Source organism: Notothenia rossii (assembly GCF_949606895.1).
Source record: "Notothenia rossii genome assembly, chromosome: 5".
Classification (NCBI taxonomy): domain Eukaryota; kingdom Metazoa; phylum Chordata; class Actinopteri; order Perciformes; family Nototheniidae; genus Notothenia; species Notothenia rossii.
The window spans coordinates 36,479,743-36,487,717 of NC_136903.1; the positions used below are offsets into that span (position 1 = coordinate 36,479,743).

General features: G+C 40.6%; 2 long non-coding RNA genes across 2 annotated transcripts; one reads left to right on the forward strand and one right to left on the reverse strand.

Annotated features, from left to right (window-relative positions):
• The first annotated feature begins 839 nt into the window (after positions 1-839).
• On the forward strand, positions 840-1,916 carry LOC307038550. Its single transcript, XR_013808026.1, has 2 exons — positions 840-1,267; positions 1,828-1,916. It is a non-coding gene; the product is annotated as an uncharacterized lncRNA (long non-coding RNA).
• A 92-nt stretch (positions 1,917-2,008) lies between these two features.
• Positions 2,009-6,610, reverse strand: LOC307038549. Its single transcript, XR_013808025.1, has 3 exons — positions 3,712-6,610; positions 2,612-3,321; positions 2,009-2,432 (listed from the first exon to the last, which is right to left on the reverse strand). It is a non-coding gene; the product is annotated as an uncharacterized lncRNA (long non-coding RNA).
• Positions 6,611-7,975: the final 1,365 nt, after the last annotated feature.

The following is a 7,975-nucleotide window of genomic DNA, read 5'->3' on the forward strand; positions in this document are numbered from 1 at the left end:
AAAACCATGAATTAATGCTTTGACAAGTCTGCAGACAGACGGCAGGCGAAAAACCTTTTAAAATGCGTGTTTTCTAATGGAGATTTGGCTAAGCTAACGTTGTAAATGCTCCGACCGTCCACACTCACAACAACGGCCTATACAGACATAAGTAAACCAGCGACTGTATTCGCCATGACACAGACAGTATGTGGTTTGTACTTGTTTAACTTTTGTCTAGTTTCTGAACAGATATGAAGAGCTGTGAGCTCTGAGTGCTAAGAGCTAACGGCTGTGTTGTTTTTCTGGGGAGCTCATTGAAGATGACGTCACGGCTCCGCCTACACTGCGTTACTATAGATCAGGGCCAGTGCCGTATAGATAGAAGAGTTACGAGAGCAGAAGTCCAAAAACGGTTTTCGTCACGTGGTTCATGCAGACGAGGATCGTTCCCCGGAAGTTCATGGCAGGCAATGTGAATGCATTGATAACAGGAGATAGAACTACGATTTTTGGTAATTATTAGTGAATAAAGGTTTTGATTTGCAATATTTATAAAACAAATCGATATGTGTATGTATTTACATCAATATGTTTTAAAAAATAAAATAGAATTTGCTAATATTAAGTGATAATAGGATTAGTGTGAACAACTAGTTTACATGTTAGGCTAACAGTGCCTTGGTTAAAGAGCCTGTTGCTGTTTATAGCTTTGAATTCTTCAAAACCAATATTATCTTCCTAAACTTGTATGGTAGTCAGGAGCATCACTTTCTAATGTTTGATATATTTAGAGGGAGGGGATCTAAAGGAATGCTTCAAAATTCAGATTAGATTCATTTCTACCATTTTCTTAAATTCATGGTAGTTTCAGTAATCCCATGGTAATTGAGGACACAAGTTATCTAAATGACTAATGTCATCTTTATGGCTTTCAGAAAGGACAGGAGACCGACAGGTGACTATCAAAGGACTAGCAGCAGCAGCAGCAGCAGCATGATGATGATGTTAAATGTGTTGTTTTAGGAACATCCATTGCAAATACATGGAATTCAATAAACATTGAATAGCATATCATGCAGTTTGTCTGTGCCTTTTCCTCCGTGTTGTCCTGGTTTGCTGTGCTGCCTCCTAGTCGCCACCATGGTTTGCTGTGCTGCCTGGGGATGCTCAAATCGCTCCGAGAAAGGAGTACGAATGTACGGCTTCCCCACTGACACAGAGCGGAGGAAAAAATGGCTTGCTCAAGTCAGCAGGAGCAATTTCACGACCAACAGCAAAAAAATATGTGAGGATATTATATACAAACACTGCATTTGCACTTTTTCACAAAACGAAAACCACACCATTGGGAAAGCTTAATGTTTTGTTTAATACAAAAAAACAGGGAAAGGCTTGAAAAATACAGAGCTGAGACTCAGGGTGCAGGGTGAGGGTCTCAATGCAGGTATTCAGGCTCCATTGAATCCCCCTCTGGTTCTTGTGCTGAAAGAGGGAGTAACAGACAGGAGAAAGGGTTATACACACCTATATAGCACACCTATTGGATGGGAAATTGCCTTGGGGAGATAAGGTGTGGCCTTTGTTCCCAACTGAAGTTATGGAACTTTATTATTTGTGAGTTTAACAAAGTATGACAAATGGCATCAGTAACAGATGTGATATGAATTTATATAAAGTTGTCTCACATTCTTGGTCATATTTTATATACAGTATGTAATGAGTATAACATGTCCAGTAAGTATAAAGTGTTTCCTAATACTGTGTATTTAACCACTATGGAATATGTATGTGGGCAGACAAAGCTGAGTTGTTCTGTGTGTGAAGTAACCTCAAGTCACTCCGCAGGCACATTTTGATGCAGACCAGTTTGTCAAGACAAAAAAGGGCAAGACTAGGCTGAGAGCAGAGGCTATACCCACCATCTTCGTGCATCGCCCTGTGGTCAAAAAGAGAAGGGCCCCTGCACCACGATTCACCCCGGGACCTGTATCTAGAAAGCCCATAGCTCATGATCACAGCTATAGTGTGAAAGGTGACACAGGTATAATAAGTATGAACTCTTAGTAACAAAAGTCATATTTCTTATTTTTAAGTGGTATAATATTTTAAATGTTCAAAAATCTACAGTGCCATGTCTTCTACTTACATTAGTCTCAAAGATTGAGGGAAGAAGGGATGAGGAGACTGAGAGAAAGGAAAGTGAGGGTGAAGAAAGAGAGGACATGGCTAGTGAGGAGAGACAGGGAGGGTGGACACCACCCACTCAGCCAGCAGCCAGTCAGCATACGAGGGAACCAGCAGCCAGTCAGCATACAAGGGAACCAGCAGCCAGTCAGCATACGAGGGAACCAGCAGCCAGTCAGCATACAAGGGAACCAGCAGCCAGTCAGCATACGAGGGAACCAGCAGCCAGTCAGCATACGAGGGAACCAGCAGCCAGTCAAACAGATCTATTAAAAAAATTAAAGAGAAAATTAAAGAGCCAAGAAGGAATCACCAAAAAAGCAAAGTCTGCACTAAGAAGAATCAGGAAGGAAAATGCAGCTCTCAAGAAAACAATGAAAATTAGGGACAACAAATATAAGAAAACGTTTTAAAAAGACCAACCTAAGGCATTAGGCAGACTCACCACAAAGGGGATGAAATGGAGCAATGAGACAATTAAGAAGGCTTTAAAAATTCGCTTTGCGTGCGGACCAACGGGTTACAAAACTCTGCAGGAATTACAGATTCCCCTTCCAGGATTAAGGACACTGCAAAGAAGGATGCAATGTGTTAAGTTTGAGCCTGGTGTGTAACAGCTAACATCAATGCCCCTCCACCCGTAACATCAATGCCCCTCCACCTGCCAACATCACTGCCCTCCACCTGCCAGCACCCAGCCAGAGGAGCGCAAACAACAAAAACAAGCAAGATGTCCCGTCATGTACCTGGACATTTGGGTTGGCAAAATGGAGTAAGAGATGGACTTGAAAAACCTTGGTGGCTCTCTACTCATGTTGTTACAGTTGTCTTGGTTGCAGCTCTCAAGTTCTTTTTTGTTGCCATTTCCACATCTTTAAAAAACATGAAATAAATGAAGTGAAATCAACCTCTTCTCTGGAGAACAAACTTTGATTTCTCTGTCTTGTGAGTTTGCAGTTTTGCTCCTCCACCTGTAACATCACTGCACCTCCACCTGCCATACAGTAGGTTACTAACAAGATTACTTATATAATACAGTGATAGAATACATGTTTAGTATGCTTACTTATATAAAACAGTAGTATTAAACTTACCTTGTGTTTTCACTCTCACTTAAGTCCCTCTCCCTTTGCCATCAATCCAAAATCAGCTGAGCTGCAACATTATACAGACAGGTAATAATCAACATAATCACAAGGACACAATATGGCTCTGCTAAAAACACTCACTCTTACACGCACCAAAGTTATATTTATCTAATATTTAACTCCCTCCACTCCCGCATACAATCCCTTTTAGAAGACCCTCTTCTCTAATTCAACAACGTTGGACGAAATGACATTAAGAGAACGGAATTTACAATTAAAAGGCTGTTCAACGTGTGTTGCTAACTTGATCCGGAATCCTAGCTTTATCTGTTATCTGTAAACGTTCCCTAAATCTACTAATTTAGGGATAATCCACTGACATCCTTTAATACACATGTTAATTTGAATCAGATGTACTGATAATATCCACAATATAAATCTTTAAACTTCTTCTTACCTTTAAAAGTCCGTCACGAACGGTCTATTATGCTGCAACTCTACAGCTCTGCTAGCCTTGGCGCTAACTTCCGGGGAACGATTGAGAGGCTCCACGATCCGCCATTGCTGTAAAAAAGTGGTCTATTGGAGTGAACGGAGATGACGTAACTCTCAGTCTATACGGCGCTGATCAGGGCTATTCAATTAGTTTGGAATGGGGGCCGGTTGATGAAAACGATCCAAAGCAAGGGGCCGGGAAAAAAATGGCTTGAAATATGAGCAATCATATTAAGAGCTTCAGATACAGTAAATACTACAGCAGGTCACCCTTGAAAAAGAGATCAATGATCGCAATGGGATTCACCTGCATAAATAAAGGTATGAAATGAAATGACTACAACAGCATTGTGGAGTGCATATATTTTGTTTAATTAAATCAAACATAGCCCCAAGGCCTTTATAAATGGCAAGTTCAGAACTCAGTACATGTGAAGCTAATATAACCATCAACATCATTAGATTTAGATTAAATGATCGAATAATTCAGACAAAATAGCAATTTAGGGCCATACACAAACAACAGTGCATATTATGGTATAATAACAATAAAGACAAGTGAGCCGTACCACATCAATTGCTTAATTAAAAGCAAAAACAATTATCAAAAGACTTGTATTAATTACCAAACCACAACACACAGCCTTTTAAAACTCAAACCTTTTTTGATTAACATAGTAATAACTGACATACAGTATGCAACCAACTTGGCAGATATGTGCCATCTAATGAGAGAAATGGCATTTTTTCGATTTAGCAAGAGCAGGGAAGTCGGGAGTATACGTTGTCATGGCAATACGCATACAGTGATGCAGATACTGGTCAGTGAGGGATGCTCGATTATTAGTTTTTATGGCATTCATGTGTGAGAATGCCGATTCGCACGTGTAAGTCGAGCCAAACATTGTGAGGACAAAAAGTATAAGACCCCTTGAATGAGGGAATTTCTCGTGGCTTACTTCATGAGTCCAGAACTTTTCAGAACCTGCCAGCTGAAATGACTGTCGCAGGTCATCTGATGACTGAATGTCAATGAGTTCGAGTTGTAAAGACGCCTCATTTAATGTCACAATCAGCTCCTTTGCTTTCAGTGCAAACTCCCCCTCTACATTCACAGAGAAAGGGTCCTTCACAAATCTCATCACTTCAGTCCGGAGACTAAAATGGTCAAACCTCGCGGCAAAGTTGGTTTTCAATGCGTCCATAAATCCAGTCATCACCTTGGTGATTTGTAAACCTGCAGTGCGGATGGTTGGAAAATGGAGCATTTTGCCTGGACATAAATCCGCAAAAAAAAGTTTGAGCTTTTTTTGAAATGCATGGAGTCTCTCCTCAAGTTGTGTAACCATTTTATCTCTGCCCTGCAGCTCCAAATTGAGTTGGTTCAGATGTTGGAAAATGTCGCTCAAAAAGCAAACAGCAGCGTAAAACTCATAATTCTCTATCAGACACAGAAAGGCGTTGGATTTTGTATGTTTTGAATTGCGGAGAAACGCCATGATCTCCTCCTTAAGTTCACAAAATCGTTTCAAGACGTTTCCTTTGCTTAGGCATCTAATGTCACTGTGCATGAACAAATCATTATATCGAGCTGACATGTCTGACAACATCTGGCGGAAAAGGCGGTGCTGTAAACTAGAGTTACAACGAATAAAGTTAATAATCGCCATGACAGAGTCCATTGTGTTTTTTAACTCACCACTCAGTTTTGCGCACAGGAGGCTTTGGTGGATGAGGCAATGAAGCGATCTCAGCTGTGGAGCCACATCTGCCAGCCTAGCGGACAGTCCCTGTGTTCGCCCCGACATCGCAGGGGCCCCATCCGTTACAAGCATGTTAATACGATCCAATCCCAACTTGTGCTCCTTGAAAAACGAAACCACTTTGTGGAACATCACCTCACCGGTCGTGTGTCCATCCAAAGGAATTAATCCAAGTAGATCCTCCCGAAAGAACTCACCATCAAAAAATCTAACATAGAGGCACAGCTGTGAAACATCGCTGCTGTCAGTGGATTCATCAATAGCTAGCGACATAACCTCCGCCTTTCTCAGTTTGTCCAAGAGAATATCAAAAACGTCCGATGCAAGGGTCTCCACTCTCCTTGATGTTGACGTGTCAGAAATCGGAATGTTCTTAATTGAGTTAATAACACTTTTTCTGATTTTCTCATCTGCAACCACTTCCTCAATTGATGTAAGCATACACTCTTTGACTGTCTCTGCGTCCGTAAAAGGCCTTTTCTTTTTGCCTAATATCCAGGCCACTCGTAGGGACGCTGCGGTAGCTCTCTCTTGGTCAGTGCAAGCCCGAAACAGGGAGCTACGTCTTTGGTCATAGCACGAAGTTAGCCCCAAAATCTTCTGGCGGCGAGCATCAGAGCCCGCTGGAAAAGTGGCGTCAAAGTTGGCGTGAGCTGTCTTAAAATGCCTTCTCAAGTTGTACTCTTTACACACCGATAAACACTCATTGCTGATTAAACACACGGGCCTCCCACTGACATTTACACACAAGTACTTATCTTTCCACTCGCTGTTGAATTGCCGGTTTTCGGTGTCAACCTTTCGTTTTTTTAACGTAGAAAGAGACATTTTGATATCCAACTATGCTGACCAGGTTTGATTAATCGTACCATTGGCGCGAAACCGTCGAAGGTGCGCGAGCTTGTAGTGAAGGGCAGCGCGAGCCGCGAGGACGCGCGCAGAGACGCAATAAATGACAGGAGTTGCTCGTAGGTGGGTTCGAAACCCGAGCCCGCCAAAGTTTTCAGGCAATGTCTTCCCCTCTATCTCTCAATGTAACACCCTCTCAGGAATAAAGGCACTCTGGCCCAAAAAAAAAAAATTGAAATGAATTTTTTTTTTTAATTAAACTTTTATTTTAATTTTTTTTTACTTGTTAACATTATACTCAAAGGGCCAGTAAATATCACCGGGGGGCCGGATTTGGCCCGCGGGCCTCCAATTGAATAGCCCTGCTATAGATACTACCCCAGTTCCTCACGAGTCTAAAAAAAACAACTCACGTCAACGCACGTAAGCAACGTGGGCGCCAACGTGAGCGCTCTCGTGACCAAAATATTTGACGGCGCTGATTGGCTAAAATTAGGTTTCGGCGGCACAGTTTACTATTGAGACTTTTGCAACGTGCTGGTTCCTGCTGTTTGGCTCGGGGGCAGCGCCCCGTAATGATAAACTAATGCCAAGGGCAAGACCAGGCAGGAAACATGTGACTTATCAGTAACTTTAGACATCGTAACACAATTTTAAACAAGATTTTATTGTAGATTATACATTTTACTGATACCAATTGTATGATATTTACCTTGTTCATTAAAAATTAAAAATATAAAATACATATATTTTTGAAATATATATATATATAGGCCTATATATATATATATATATATATATTTTTTTTTTTATTTAATATTGAAAAAAATAATAATTGTATGTGGGAAGACGTGGGGCGGCGCCCCTAGCGCCCCTATGGGCCGGCCGCCACTGCATTTGATCTATTATTGATACAAAGAATATTGATAGGTGTATAGCTTTAAATTCAACTGCATTACTTACAGAGCAGCAATGAACACAATACCAACTAATAGGTCACCTCCCTCTATATTTGTTATGTGATTGTTTCCGTCTTTCTAAACTGGTAAAACAAAACACAACAGGAGTGAATCAATAATGGCTAATTATTATGACATGAGTGGATGAAGCACTGAGCTCTTTTACTCAATATACTTATTTTATTACTGCATCATAATTAGTGATGAACACATACATTGATTCCAATTGATCATTTAAATGTTGCAGTTGGTGGAGCTAACTTTCATGACTTTATACTTCCAGGTATCTTAATCCACATTAGTACACCTTATATTATAATTTGAGTTATATTGTCTAATAATGATATAAACCTAAAAGTAACTGATGTTGTCAAATAAATGTAGAGTAAAAATGAGAACATTTGCTACCTGTTGCACTATATGATCCTTTACAGTCAAGCACTCTTGTCATTTGCTTCTTCTTGTGGCGTGATGTGTCCACTTGCAATTACACTACTGCAATGTATACTATTAGCAGCTACTTCAATACTCAGAATGTAACACCACTGTCGATAGGAGTCCTTTATTTACTTCAATTTCATAGTGACAACATGTAACACTCGCGCTTCTATTGGCTAGTGCTTCAACTTATCATACCTGATAAATTAGTAAGAGG